The following is a 15290-nucleotide window of genomic DNA, read 5'->3' as shown; positions in this document are numbered from 1 at the left end:
CATCGAACCGGCAACCTTCCAGTTACAAGATGAGCTTCCCAACCCCCGAACCATGGTATTATGTGTTTCTAAGTATAAATGACAACCCAAAAATATAACCCTGACAATGATCACCTCTGGGTTTCAGCCAGGACCTAGGTTGCAGCAAGAGGATTTGACTTGATTATCAAAGTGCTCTCCTAGGAGTAGACATGCTGAGAAGTTCAGTTAAATAGCAATATTATTTACAAAATTTGAATGTAAGCAATAAAATCTTAAAATCAATCCAATATTTGATGGGCAGCAAGGATCGGGGTAATAGAATCAAACCTTCTAGTACCAGCTAAAAGGCGCGCCGCTGCATTTTGGACAAGTTGTAGTTTATGAAAAAGGGCAGATTGGAGGCCCAGGTAAAGGGACTTGCAGTAGTCTAATTTTGAAGTAACAAATGCGTGTATAAGTATATCAAGATCCATTTGCAGTATGTAATGCTTAGCCTTAGAGATTTGTCATAGTTGGTAAAAGCTAGACTGTACTACAGAGGATACTTGTTTATGAAGTTTAAAGGAGCTCTCCAAAAGAACACCTAAGTTACGTACTGTATCAGAGAGGGAGGTAGCAAGGGGCCCAAATTTATCGGCTAGTTGTCCTCGAGGGACGTGGCTATCAAAGACAATAATTTCCACTTTCTTTTCATTTAGAAAAATGGAGTTACTCGATAAACAGCCTTTGACCTCCCTCATACAAACAAGAAAGCAGTGTAGTGTAATCAATGAACATTTTGAGCTGTTACTTGGTTTGTTACTTCTTGGGCTCGTTGTTGTTGCTCTCGTGATCACTTCAAAACTGCCAAAGAAGAATTTATCCAATAATCCTCCTTCTGATGAACCAGATGACAGCTGCTCTGAAATCAGAGTGTCAGGATGATGACAACAGCAGCCTCGTACAACATCAAGTCTTACATGGACCGGCAGCCATTTATTTTTTTTACTCTGTAAGCACTTTCTTACTACAAGCCTGACTCTCATGTGCCTTTATCTAAGTGTGTATAATCTGAGAGTCACACCCTCACACTATGATGGATCCATCAGGTCCAACTCAGGGTTCAGTTTCTTGTCCTTGCAGATTAAAGGTGTCAGGATTCAAACTGCTGTCCTGACCTAATCAGTAGACGACCCTCCTGAGCCACAGCTGCTCACAGGACAATCATCAGGCCTAAAAGGAAAAACTATCAGCAGCAGATGAACAGCATGTGAAAGTGACTCAGGACCTGAGAGATCCATGTGGACCTTCAGCTGATCATCTGCTGTTCATGAAGCCTCAGAAATGGTCTGAGTGGAAGGACGACTGTCAAGAAGCCAAAGAGGAGAAAAGGCCGAGGTTTGCCACATAACACAATAACTGCACTCAAAGCCAGTGAAGCACACTCAGGGAGTCTTTCTGTAACCTGGATTCACTTATGCTCACATCATGAATCATGATAAGAACACGGGAACAATAATTGACTCTTTGTCCATATCACATAAAGACAGACGAGTCTCTAACAGCTCTCTAGATGAGGAACTGCACTGAGCTCTGTGGACTCTTTACTTCAATCATTTTAAACTGTGATTATTGAATGATTCACAGTTTAACATCTTTATCTTTGATCCTGGGTCCTGGTGCAGCTCCTCAGTTCATCTACATCAGGACTCACTGTTCTCCTGCACACTTTGTTCCTCTACAACAACAACAACACAAATCATTGAGTTTTATTTATGGAGACTTTTGGAAATTGTGTGAATATTTTTATTATCTTCATGAGCCTCCTTGTTTCTTCTGTGGTTGAATGTGAATCCAGCATGTAGCTTTACAATAACTGTTGTTAATAAAGGGTAAAATGATGGTTAATTAAACTGTAATAAATATGTATTTTACTGCTGGGAGTGAAGTTTATATACTTAAGATGTTTGATCATTAAAATCTTTGAAAACTGAAAAAACATGATTTGTTTTGTCTGTTCAAAATTTCCATCTGTAAAATTGTAAAAATGAGGTCCTTCATATTCAGTAAAATTAAGATGTGAAATTAAAAGCAAAGGTGAATTTTACCTCTGTGTTGCAGGCAGAGGCAGAGCCAGACATTTTATACACCCGGGGCTTAGCCCTAAAGGGTAGTATGCATGTAGGATTGGGGGGGGTGAATGAGATATTTATTAGGCTGTGCTTTCATTTAAAAAAAAAAAAAAAAAAGAATAGCTTCATATAGGAAAAAATATATATCACACATGCAGGACATCTTAAACTCCTTTTTTTAAGTTAAGCAGCAAGGCAGAACAAAATCAGGGCTGTATCAAGACACAGGGACTAAACCCCAATTCAACCAGACCCAGAACTGATTGGGAATTAAAACAGGACTACTTAGGACTTAACCAAGACAGAACCAGAATCAAAACACTCAGAATCATCATAGACCTGCACTACACTTATTTTTTAATTCTACCAAAGTCCACTATTTAGATTCAGAAAGGTTTATATAATTATTTAGCCTTGTTGTGCAAACAAGACACATTAACTTAATAAATATAGAATTTGAAAAATAACAAACCTAAAAAGATACACTAGGTACTGGATACATGTTCTGATGAGTTTTGGCAAACAACCATTTGACTAACGTGTGTCTCACCTGCTCTTGTTCATCTCTATTCTGTCCTTATTCTCTCTCTCCCTCTCTCTCCCTCTTTGTGCTGACAATCAAGCCAAACACCAACATCATCAAATATACAGTTGAAACCAGATATTTACAAACTCTTCAGATAAAAACACTTTTTTAATTGTAACATCAAATCAGACTAAATGTTTATTTTTTTAGATTGATAAATATAAAAAACATATTTGTTAACTTTAAGAGTAAATAGAGAAACTATCTGTATTTCTTAATTGCAAATGGCACCAAATTGTATTCAAAACTGAGCCACACTTATGGAGCTCCACAGTTCTGTTCCTGGTGTTTTGGTTGACATCTCTTGATTTTCCCATGTCACAGAAACAGGCTCTGTGTTTTGCCTTATATGCATCCACAGCTGTGCCACCAGTTTACTCACATGGACTCTACTAACCTATCAGAAGCTTCTTCAGCTCAGAATGGAATCGTCTGGAGTTTCTTATTAATTAACAATAAACTTAGTGTACATGTACTCCTACATTTGATGAAAGTGATAAAAAATAGAAGCTCTGTCTCTCTTTATTCTAACATTTAACTAATTCAAAAGATATTTCAATATTTATTTATCCAAAACAAGTTTACTCTAAATTGATGTTGTACAGTAAAAAAATGGTCTTGTGTTTTCCATAAAGTGTATGTAAATATCTGGTTTAAACTGTGGATATCCTGCTGTGTATTGAAATTCCTCTTGTTTCGCATAGAAATATACTGAACAACATACAAAGCATAATATATAAAATACTACCAGAGTTTTTTCTTTGAAAGAAGCTCCTTATGTCACAACGGGACTGAACGGACTCACGCGCAGGCTCTAGGTCTTGAAAGCACAAGAGTCTTTATTATGATACACCAGGTGATTATTTACAAAAGTGAGGGGAAAGCCGGGCTCCGGGGGTCCACACACGAACGGGAAAGACGCTGATAGTCACGCACACACACACTCCATCCACTCCTCACGCTCCTCTTCACACTCCAATCACTCGGGTAACACAGGGGTAGGTCCAGGGAATCTGTACACAGAGACACGAAGGGATTATAAGGTAAATCGCTGTGAAAACACTCTAGAAGTAATTGAGCTGGGGTTACACTGACGAGGGTCAGCAACGGTCCAGCGACGAGAAACACAGAGCTGCCATCTTATAAAGGAGCTGAAACACTCGTGATGAGCCACAGGTGCGTGGGCCAAGGGCAGGAGCCCACAGGTGAGCTCCGCCCAGGCAGAGGGAGGAGGGAAAGAGGGGGAGGGAAAGAGGGGAAGGGAGAGAGCAGGAACAAAAAAAGAATACAAAAACATATGTAGCCATACTGAGCCGACCGGGTAGGCACAGGGACCCTGACACCTTATTTCCATTCTTGTATATCAGTGCATTACTGAAACCGATTTATTTAGCCGTGGAGGGAAACAACTGAAAATATAAAATAAACACACATGTAAGCTAAGACTCTCTAAAGAAACAGCATTGTTGTTATTCGGCTTTTCATTTCGCCATTTGTTGATACACTTGAAGATCAAGTAACGTAATATGGGTCAAGTGATCAGTTTGATATCAATCGTTCGTGATACACCGTCATATTTACATTATTTGTACAGTACGAATGATTTGCTTTGGTACCTGGTCGAACTTCAGTTCTCGTCTGTCTGCCTGGCTGCGCTTCTCCAACAGCTCACTCGCAGGCAGCAGCTGCCCCGCCCCCTCGCTCAGTCGCTTAGTGCCTGAGCTCGGATCATACCAATATCAGGGGGGATTTACGCACGGTCGTAAATTCCCACAGTGCGCTATGTGCTTCGAATATTGTGTGTAGTTTTTGTTTTATACAGTTGTCAGCCAGACATCTAACTATGAAAAAAATTACACTCCGGGCTTCTGACAAAACAACCCGGGCTTAAGCCCAGTAATCCACCCCCTCCCCCGCTCCGCCACTGGTTGCAGGCATCGATTTCTAAATGTGTTTGTCAAATAGAAATGAGTTTGTTATTGAAAACACTGAAAATCTTTTCTCTGTTAATTTGCCTGTTAAATCAAAGTTAAAGTGAATTACAAAATTACAAATTTTAGTTTTTATTGCAGTTTTAGAAAGTTTTCCAATGTTTTTGGAAATGGGGTTTGTAAAATATAGACTATTATTAATGTCTACATATATTTCCATGTACTCATGTTAGATAGACAGAAGTTCCATAGAAAAAAGCGCTTGTATAAATGTGTATAAAGTGCTTTAAATGCTCAGGTAAAGTAAAAAAGCAATAAGAACCAGTTCATTTACCTTTTAACAATCTTATCATTGTTACATCAGAAAAATGAAACAGAAAAAAATGTACATTTTCAGTGTGGCTCTAAATGCAGTTTTACAGCTGACCAAAAAAACTGTCTATAAAGAAGAGTGGAGGGTTGATAGAAGGTTGAATCAGACCAAACACACAAAATTAAAGCTTAATTTGCAGCCGGTCAGAAGTTTGCTGTTCACTGCTCTTTTTTGTTTTCTGATCTTTTATAAATTAATATTTTTAAGACGGAAAAAAAAAAAAATGTCAGGCTGCCAAAGAGCTGTGGAAAAAGAAGCACTTCCTGTTTCATGCTGCAGGAGAGATTTCTCCAAACTAACACTTCTCCATTTTGTCTTCACTTCTATTTTGTGTTGACTCTACACTTCAATGCAGTAAATTTATTTTATATTAAATCTTTATTCATGTGTGTCTTTTGTTTTCTGTCAGTAGCACAAGGTGACCACAGTTATACAAACTCATTATAAAGTGATCATTAGAATTTATCCTAAAATTCAACCAAACTTTGAAGCTCGGCTGATTTTCTTTGCTGGAAAAAAATCGACAAAGAAGAAAACGTGAAAATTCATTAAGTCTTGTTTCAGGGTGAATTCAACTTTAATTAGGATTTTTCAGCACGTCTTAAGAACAAAGACTGAGCTAACAAATTTTATTTTTAACTCATAAAACAAACTAACATGAATCAGAAGTAAAATCAGTAACGTGACAAACAAACTACATTAAACTCTGCAGATTGTAAATGTCAAATATTATATTCTGACCCCACTGTGGACCAGATTAAACCACTTCCTGTTTGAAAGGGACGTAGTATTTACTCCTCTTTAACTCAATATATTATCCAGAAATCTATAAATAAATGAACCTAAAGCACGGTCACCAATGTATGTCTGTATTAATATGTTCATTTAGCTTTGGTCACTTAACTACACCCATCTAAAAATACTGCTTTAAAAGCATCATTTAATGTACAGTACACGATTATCTGATCCTACAGTTTGCAACCTGAACATCCACTCACTGTGAAACTAGCTGCTACTTCAGTGGTTTTTTAACTGACATCAGAAACGACTGTGATTATTTTCCTGTGCTGAGCCACTACAAGAACTTTTAAGTCTCCCCACCTGCTGAATCCACTTTAACCTGACTGTACACATTTTACTGTTTACAGGCAAAGTCACAATGTGGACAACAGATAACATATATATATATATATATATATATATATGTATATATTAGGGGTGCAACGATATTCGTATCGATATTGAACCGTTCGATACAGTGCTTTCGGTTCGGTACGCATATGTATCGAACAATACAAAATTTGTAATTTATTTTATCAACTTTCCTTCTGACGATGCTGTCTGTGTTGAGCGCTCAGTGAATCTGTGTTCGACTACTCCGCCTAGGCTGCACTGTCCAGCGCAGATCCACTGAGCGCTCAACATAGACAGCATCATCAGAAGGAAGAGCGCAGGGCAAACTAGCGAGACAGAAGTTAAGCTCTCCTTGCAACATGGACCTCCCCACCCTCATTCAGATCTGGCGTTTGGAATTATTTTGGTTTTCATGTGACGTATGACCCTGAAGGTAAGCGAGTCATGGACTAAAGTAAAACAGTATGTTGGATGTGCCATGCAATGCTCAATTACATGGGTGGGAACTAGTGTGTTAGCGCAGTTAGCTCGTTAACGTGTTGGCTGTCTAGCCCCATGCACGGGGCGATCGGTGGTAGCTTGTTAACGGAGATTTGCCGTGTTGTGGCGTTAAGGTCATTTCAACAAGATTAACCTGAAAGCACTAGCGGGAACACAACGAATATGACTGCACATTTACGCCGACATCATCCTAGTGCAAAGACAAAGATGAGTGATTCCTCAATCAGATACAGGGCTCGCAATATCGCTAGCCCGACGTCCCGGGGCTAGCGATTTTTTCAGTCGGGCTACCAAAATCTATCTCTTCCCTGCCCGTCGGGCTATTGTAGGAAGGAAAAATATATGTCAATGCTTTTGCATTCTTTCAGAAATGTAGCTGGGTAATTATGTCATTGGCATCGGTGAGCCACTGTCAATATGTGACATATTGAAATCGCGTTTGAATTTGCGCTTGTTTTTTTGCTTTCACTTTGCAATCCTGCGAACTGTGTATAGAGAGCGACAGCACTGATCTGTGAGTGATGATAATTTGTGCACCAATTCCTCTGACATCGTCTTATTAATCGTTAGCTTACTACGCAAACATGACAAGTGAAATCTCCCGCAGCAAGCTTAAACATGTGAGAGGTTGATCGCACAGATAATCGCTGAGCTTATGTGAGTCTGTGTGTAAAAGCAGCAGGATATATATTTTATATTATTTTAGTTCTGCTGAGCCAAATAAGACAGGTCAGGGTGAAGAAGTGACAGCCAAAGAAAAGCTTACCACAAAACGGAGAAGCTATGACAAATCAGACTATAAGGCAAAAAGAAAGTGCAGCTTTATGGTTTCATGGACAAAAGAATTTCTGTGGCTGCAATATGACGAGCTAAATAACCAGGGGTGCACATAAGTGGTGTGCATTCGCTGTCAAAATAAAAAACACGTACAAGGGTTAGGGTTAATTTTAAAAACTGTACTTTTGAGTTAAAATATATATTTATAATTTTAATAAATGACAAATTAAAAAGGCATGAAAAAATTTTTTGTATCGAAAAAATATCGAACCGTGACACCAAAGTATCGAACCGAACCGTGAATTTTGTGTATCGTTGCACCCCTATTATAAAAAAACATCCTGTTTTCCTCTGCTCATGTTCTACTTCACTGATTCAAACTAAGGATTTAACATTTAGACTGAAAGGGTTTGTTAGAAATCCAGAAATTTATGTGTTGGACTAAAAAGTCATTTCTGATGTTTCTGAGTGTTTTTCTCTAATATTCTTATATTTTTAAACAGACTGTAGTGAAGATGATTTCTGAATGAGCTATAAATACAATGAAGAAATGAGCTGTTGTTGAAGTATCTTTATGACACTGTAATTGTTCCACATTGCAATCAAATCAGTCCTTTATGGTGACTTAAATATCCTCATACGACTGCAATGTTATAGTTCTTACAACTTCTCCCGCCATCTTGGCCACATCTCTTTTTAAAAGGACGTTTTTAATATAAATGACACTTTTACCCAGATAAATAAAGGAAATACATCAGTTGCTATCATTCATGAGAGAGATATATTAGAGCAATTTTTGACACATTATAGACAACAAGACCCTTTTAACCCTCATAATGTCCTCCCGATTGCCATACTCTTGTCCTCTGGATCAAAAACGACCCACCTCTTTTCTTTTTTTTTAAGTACATACACCTTTAGTTTTACTTAAAACCATCACATTACCACAAAATCCCCCCTTCATTTTGCGATTAAGGACCACCAGACCTTGTTTACATAAAAATATACCCTGGTTTGTTTGTGTTGTTTTGTTTTCGAGTGAAAATAAAATGTGGGGTCATTTTTGACCCCACAACACGTGTAAGTTTGGCGGAAAATATTTTGACTGAAAGCTAAAACAACCTGCACTTGCAGTTTCCGTATTGATGACGCAAGTTCCTTCAAAATAAAGTTTTGCCTCGTCAGTCAGGAGGAAGTTATCCAAGGCTTTATTTTACTTAACTTTACTCTGAAAGCAGACATCGGTATTATTTCCGGTTAGTCCGGGAATCTTGATTTTCTCGCTTTTCTCCGCCTTCGTCCACTCAGGGACCTCACAGTTCCACCGACGGTTTTGGCAGCAGGTCGCTGACACATCTGCCAACCAGTTCGGGCTTTGGCAACAATTTTAGGGTAAAATCAATTTTCCACTGTAACTACACACTGACAACACACTGCGATCCACTGTAACTACACACTGACAACACACTGAGGTGGCAGAGATGGATCAGGGTTCTTGTGTAATGATCGGAAGGTCGGGGCTTCACCGCCCCTGAGGTATCCCTGAGTAAGGTACCGTCTGTACACACTGCTCCCGGGGCGCTGGACTGGTGGCTGCTCGCTGCTTCACTGACTGAATGTGTTAAATGCAGCGGACTCATTTCCTACTGGATTAATAAAGTACACATTACATTACACTGACAATACACAGTTATACTTGATTACGGTATCACCGCGACTCTTCCACTGCTCTTCTCTCTGTGTAAACTACGTGAGCAGTCTGCTGTCACTGTGAGCAGGACACAAATGTGTGAAACAAACTCCACATCTGTGCTGATGTTCGCTCAGTGTTGTACTTACTCTGAAGAGATTTAAAAGTGCCGCACCGGGGACGGGAAAATGTGACGTCAGAGAAGGGGGCGGGGTTTTCCGGAACCTTCTAAAGCAGAGCAGAGGCCTGGTCCTCTCCCGGTCCTACACTCAGAAAAATTATGGTTCTTAAATGGTTCTTCAGATGTCTTCATGGTTCTTTAAAGAACCATCATACGTCAAAGAACCTTTTTATTTTGTTGATGGTTCTTCAGCTATTACAAATGGTTCTTTAAAGAACAAAAGGTTCTTCATCCTTAGCAATCTAAGTTTGATGGTGTAAATGGCATAAATATTTATTCACTATAATGAGGGTGTGAATTATACTGTGTGTTTTCTTTGTGTGCATGTGTGTGCGAAGGGAGAGGGCGGGATACCTGGCAATTACCCTTTAAGAGAAGATGGTAGCAAACTGAATATTCAAATAAAAGTTAGAAATATTTGCTTAAAAATATACTGGTGGCAGGGGTGGGGGCCAAAGCCTAAAGACCCTAACCCCCCCCCCCCCCCCCCCACACACACACACACCCCTAACCCCACAAACACATTATGAATATGGTGAGTTAACAAACAGTAGACACAATACACACATTCAAATACTGTACTTTAGTTTTAAATAGCATTACTATTTTCTACTCCAAGGCATTACTTTTGAGATTATTATATATTTTTGAAAATATAGCATAATGATAATACTAGTTATTGTAAACTTTACAAACCACCCAGCAGTATGTAAAGTCAAATTATAAAATACAAGTAAATAACAATTGCAGAACAGAATGTCAGTGTAATGGACACAGACTTCGTTTTGACAAAGCGCACTGCTTAGGTAAATGATCTGAGTAGTTGTTCATCACTGAGCAATTTGTTAATATGTGTTTCGAGCCAAATAAATGACAGGGAGAGGGAGAGTGACGTCAGAACACGTCATACTATAACCTCCCGGGAGCGGACGGAGGAGGTCAATCGTTGGGATGCGCATGCGCAGACAGAGTGCGCGAGCGGCGGGCCTTGACCTTTCGGGGGGAAAAAAAACACTTTCTCAGGGACGGTGACAGCGAAACGGATAACAGTCTTCAGTACCTGCTGGACTTTGAAGCTGTGGATTCTGGGACTGTTAGAAAAGGTAAAACATTTTCATTAAAACCTTATTACTGTTTTGTTTTTGTTACTCGTCATTGTAGCTTGCTGTTAATGTTGTGCTAACAGTAGCTATTAGCTAGATACGTTAGCCGTTGAGGTCAGCGCAATTTAGTATCCGGTATACAGAAACTGTTTTCCTAACAAAACCACTGTTATAATTAAGTGAAGCTACTCCCAGCTAATTTGAACCTTTGGCTTCTAAAATATGTGGTTCAATTGCGTGCTGCGTGCATAACCTAATGTCAGCTAGACCGAAATTAAAATGTAATATATTGTTAAAGTCACTAAAATGGCGCCTGAAGCCTGTTGTGGCGTGAGCTCTGTGTCTGCTCTAGAAACTCTGAAATTCTGTAGATCTGAGCCGTACATTAAATACTCACATGAACCTGTACTTTGAATTCTGTATGAGCTGTATAAAATGCAGCTATGCATAAGAGTTTTGAATGAATAATTAGATTAGATACAGTAACTCTTTATTGTCTAATCAAATTATATAGAAATGAATAGCAATGTGACATGAGAAGGTGTCTTTGACTGTTCCTGTATAACTTATTTTCGGACTAGTTGACAAGTTATGCTCCGGTCATTTGATGTTTCCAAGATAGATGTTCTTTTGTAGTATAGTTAATTTTTTTGTATATTTCATTTATCCACCATCATACATACAAGCTAAGAAGAGGTCATTATACTAACAAGAGGTATCAACGCTGGGCCAAAGTTCAGCACATGGTTAAAGTTTGTAATCCAGCCAGGGAGTAAATATCACTCAGCAGCCAGAGCTGAAGCAGGTAGCATCAACACATAAATCTACTCTACCCGGCGTAAATCACAAGAGCACCTCTGACCAAAAAGCTGTAGATTTTTCTTGTTTGCACAAATTAATCCAGAGTCACATTAATTGTGTTCACAGCGCCAACAAAATGAGGAAGAGGAGGGGCAGAAACACAATTAGGTTGAATTACAATTGGATGGAAGGCGAGGACAAGGAGAAGGAAGCTTAGGATGAGGAGGAAGAGAAGCAGCAGGAGCATCTTTAGGGATCCCTATCATGTCATTGAGGTTTGTTTCATTAATATGGTCCTCTCACAAAGAAAGATGACTTGTTTTAGTTCACGTACTTCCTGTATTAAATAGTGATGTGCAAAATGTTGTGAAAAACCATGGAGCAGGCGCGTATAGTGCATCTGCAGGTAAATGAACATCAAATCTCTAAGACAGACTGAAATCTGTATATTTATCACCCTTATGATAAAACCCACGTCAGCCATTGGTTTATGGACTTTGTATTTTGAAGCCTCAACATTTGCTTTATTGCTGTTGCTATGTTGGGACCATATTAGGATGAGGGATCAGAATCTGGAGTCATGCACACTATTGTTTCATTTAGTGTGTATCCATAAGATTCGTACAGCAGATCCAAGTTGTGCCTTGAAAACAGGAAAGTCGTCTGCATAGAGGAGAACTGTAATAGCAGATGTACAAAGTGAGGCTTTTTGCAATCGTTTTATTTCTGTCACCCTGTTTTGATGCAGATTTCACTTGAAATCAGGCAAAAACTGGACTTATTTTTTACAATGTGTTCTTGTGAACTGCTTGTGTATCGCATATGTTTGATTTGACTTTCTGCAAGACAACAGTCGTCCACTGGCCAAAAAAGTTTTCCAAATACCTCCCCGTGATCTAGCCTGGATTTAGAAAAGAATAGCAAAAAAAACCTGCACCTCCTGCTTCAGATGCAATTTGTGTTTCTGTGTTCCGGAACCTTCTAAAGCAGAGCAGAGGCCTGGTCCTCTCCCGGTCCTACTTCTTCTAAGTCGTCTGGATATCCTCGTTAAACCTTCTAACAATGCAGAGTTTTCGCTCGGAAGTTGTTTCTACCATCTCTTTAAGACCGCGGTAAAGTGAGCCGTCATTTGTGAGCCGCGGTCAAGCCAGCCGCCTCCTATCCGCCGCATAAATTTCCTTGCGCTTTTACACCAGTCTTTACGGCAGCGCCTTTTCGCTTTATGTGCCGATTGAAAGCCTATACCCGCGCACACGTGTTCGCGCGCGCACAAATTACAATGTAACAGCCCGATACAGTCAATACAATTATGGAAATGTCAGAAATTCATTAAAAATCATCCTGAGTAGTTGAGGTCCAACTTTCAACACATTCCCCCTCTGGGACACCTACTGTACCTGTGTGCCAAGTTTCATCCAGATTTACTGTAGAATTCCTCAGAAATTAATGGAAACATTTATTCAATCTAATACAGCCAATGCACTACAATTGTGTCAATTTTCAAAAATGTATTAAAAATCATCCTGAGTAGTTGATGTCCAACTTTCAACACATCCCCCCTCTGGGACACCTACTGTACCTGTGTGCCAGATTTCAGCCCGATTTACTGTAGAATTCCTCAGAAATTAAAGGGTACTTGTATCCAATGCAATACAGCCAATACAATAGAATTATGTCAATTTTCAAAAATTCATTAAAAATCATCCTGAGTAGTTGATGTCCAACTTTCAACACATCCCTCCTCTGGGACACCTACTGTACCTGTGTGCCAAGTTTCATCCAGATTTACTGTAGAATTCCTCAGAAATTAATGGAAACATTTATTCAATCTAATACAGTCAGTACAATAGAATTATGTCAATATTCAGAAATTCATTAAAAATCATCCTGAGTAGTTGATGTCCAACTTTCAACAGATTCTTTCTCTGGGACACCTACTGTACCTGTGTGCCAAGTTTCAGCCAGATTTACTGTAGAATTCCTCAGAAATTAAAGGACATTTATATGCAATTCAATACAGCCAATACACTACAAATATGTCAATTTTCAAAAATTCATTAAAAGTCATCCTGAGTAGTTGAGGCCCAACTTTCAACACATTCCGAAAAGGCGCTACCGTAAAGACTGGTGTAAAAGCGCAAGGAAATTTATGCGGCGGATAAGAGGCGGCTGGCTTGACCGCGGCTCACAAATGACGGCTCACTTTACCGCGGTGTTGGCACGGGGTCGTGGGCCTGATGTATGAACTGGGATCATTGCATCATTTAGTCAGCCCCGTCACCTGCATCTATCTGACACTGATTTCTCAGAGGGAGCAGTGTAGTAGATGAAGAGCTGATGGTGAAATCAGGAGCAAAAACTAACGAATGTTGGCCTGGTCAACACATTTTCAATTCAATTCAGTTTTATTTATATAGCGCCAAATCACAACAACAGTCGCCACGAGGCGCTTTATATTCTAAGGTAGGATGTCTGAAAACCTACACAGACATAAACTTATTATCATTATTTAATCATGTGGTCACAACTTAATAACCTGACAAACATCACATGTTTCTGAGCATAAGAACCAAAACAACAAATAAGCAGCTGTTCAAAGCCGTTTGCAAAAAATTATTTTCCCTTTTTTAATAAATCTTTTCAGATTGTGTTTTTGTTCTATTTCTGACACTGGGAGCTAAACACAAGTTGTTTTGTTTTGTTGCTTTATTGCTTTGTTGTTCGTCTGAATTCTGTGGTTCCTTAGCAGATTTTAACAGGTCTATGGTCATGTTTATGTGATTCAACCAGCATAAAGGAGAGAGCAGTTGTCTCTGTTCCTCACCCTGATTGGCTGCTGTAGAAGTGACCGCTTCCTCTCTTCTCTGTTGTTTCATCTTTTAGACCAGGAAACCATCACGGCTCAGTCAGGACAGAAGAACGTCACCCAGCCATTTCGAGCTCCAAACAACAACATCATAATAATTGAAGAGTGGCCCAGAGCTGACCTACATAAATGTGCCCCTAAGTACTGCAATGGACACTTTTTTCCACAAGAGCAGCATCCATCTTTTGAGAACCAGGTGGATCTGGAGTTGTTGTGGCAGTTTTTGGCGATGGCGTTTGTCCCGTGCGTGTTGGTGAAGTTGGTGATGATGCCGTTGGAGGATTTTTTCGATTTGGTGGTGTTGATGGTGTCAGCAGTGGTGTTGAAGGAGGTATTGTTGTTGTTTGTGGAGATGGTGTTTGAATCTACAGAAACATAAACAACAGAAGCAGGGTTCATACCAGCCTCCAGCACCTCAACTGATCCTTTTTCTTTCAACGACTCTACTGCCTCCTCCCCCTGTGCCATTCATCAGGAGACACCTACCCACAGCCTACACTGCAGCCTCTCCATCACAACTTACCAGGGGCGAAGTCAGCTGATGAAGATGAAAACCAGGAAAGCCATGGGCCCGGGTGGAGTAGCTTCCACTGAAGTCCATCAAGCAGGTTGGGGAGGAGAGGATGTTGTCTAAGCTAACATCCATCATGGACAACACCTTCTTGGCCTCCAAACCCTCTATGACCCTCTGGTATTCCTTCCCACTGTTGCCAAAGTGCTTGCTCATAAGGGGTCATATGATTGTTGGGTTTTTCTCTGTATCTATGAAGCGCCTTGAGGCGACTTATGTTGTGATTTGGCGCTATATAAATAAAATTGAATTGAATTGAATGGTGGAATTGAACTCAGGAGCTTCTTACATACAGTTCATGCAGTTTTTAGGAGATTGTGGTTCTAATGTTTTTACTGTAAATAAAGTGTCTGTTGATATGATTGTTGTTGTTTCCTGGTGCTTCCTTAATAAATCTGAGCTCGGGATCAAAATAATCCATGTCTTGTTTTTTTGTTGCAGTTTTTCACAATGTTACTACGAATATTTTTTTTTTACCAATAAATATTAAGAATACATAATGAATCCCATAAATTGTGACAGAGTTTATAAACACAACAGCTTTTATAAATGCTGTAAAACACGTTTATGTTTTAATTTGTTAACCTGGTCCTTTATGACTACAGAGAGAAAGAACAAAGGATTTACCAAGTGCACTGATGTGCAAACACGTAAACACTGAAACCTCATCCAGATGTTTCACA

At 39.5% G+C, this 15290-nt stretch overlaps 2 long non-coding RNA genes across 2 annotated transcripts in view; both read right to left on the bottom strand.

The window, feature by feature from the left end:
• LOC145425702 (uncharacterized) overlaps window positions 1-15290 on the bottom strand; it is a 260683-nt gene that overhangs the window by 20958 nt on the left and 224435 nt on the right. The window lies entirely within an intron of this gene.
• On the bottom strand, window positions 3498-12281 carry LOC145422569 (uncharacterized). Its single transcript, XR_013903879.1, has 3 exons — window positions 12149-12281; window positions 9235-9310; window positions 3498-3692 (listed from the first exon to the last, which is right to left on the bottom strand). It is a non-coding gene; the product is annotated as an uncharacterized LOC145422569 (long non-coding RNA).

The sequence above is a fragment of the Astatotilapia calliptera genome, chromosome 3 (assembly GCF_964374335.1).
Source record: "Astatotilapia calliptera chromosome 3, fAstCal68.1, whole genome shotgun sequence".
In the NCBI taxonomy this organism is placed as follows: Eukaryota; Metazoa; Chordata; class Actinopteri; order Cichliformes; family Cichlidae; genus Astatotilapia; species Astatotilapia calliptera.
Note: the sequence above shows the minus strand (reverse complement) of the source record. Positions and strands in the feature narration are given on the sequence as shown.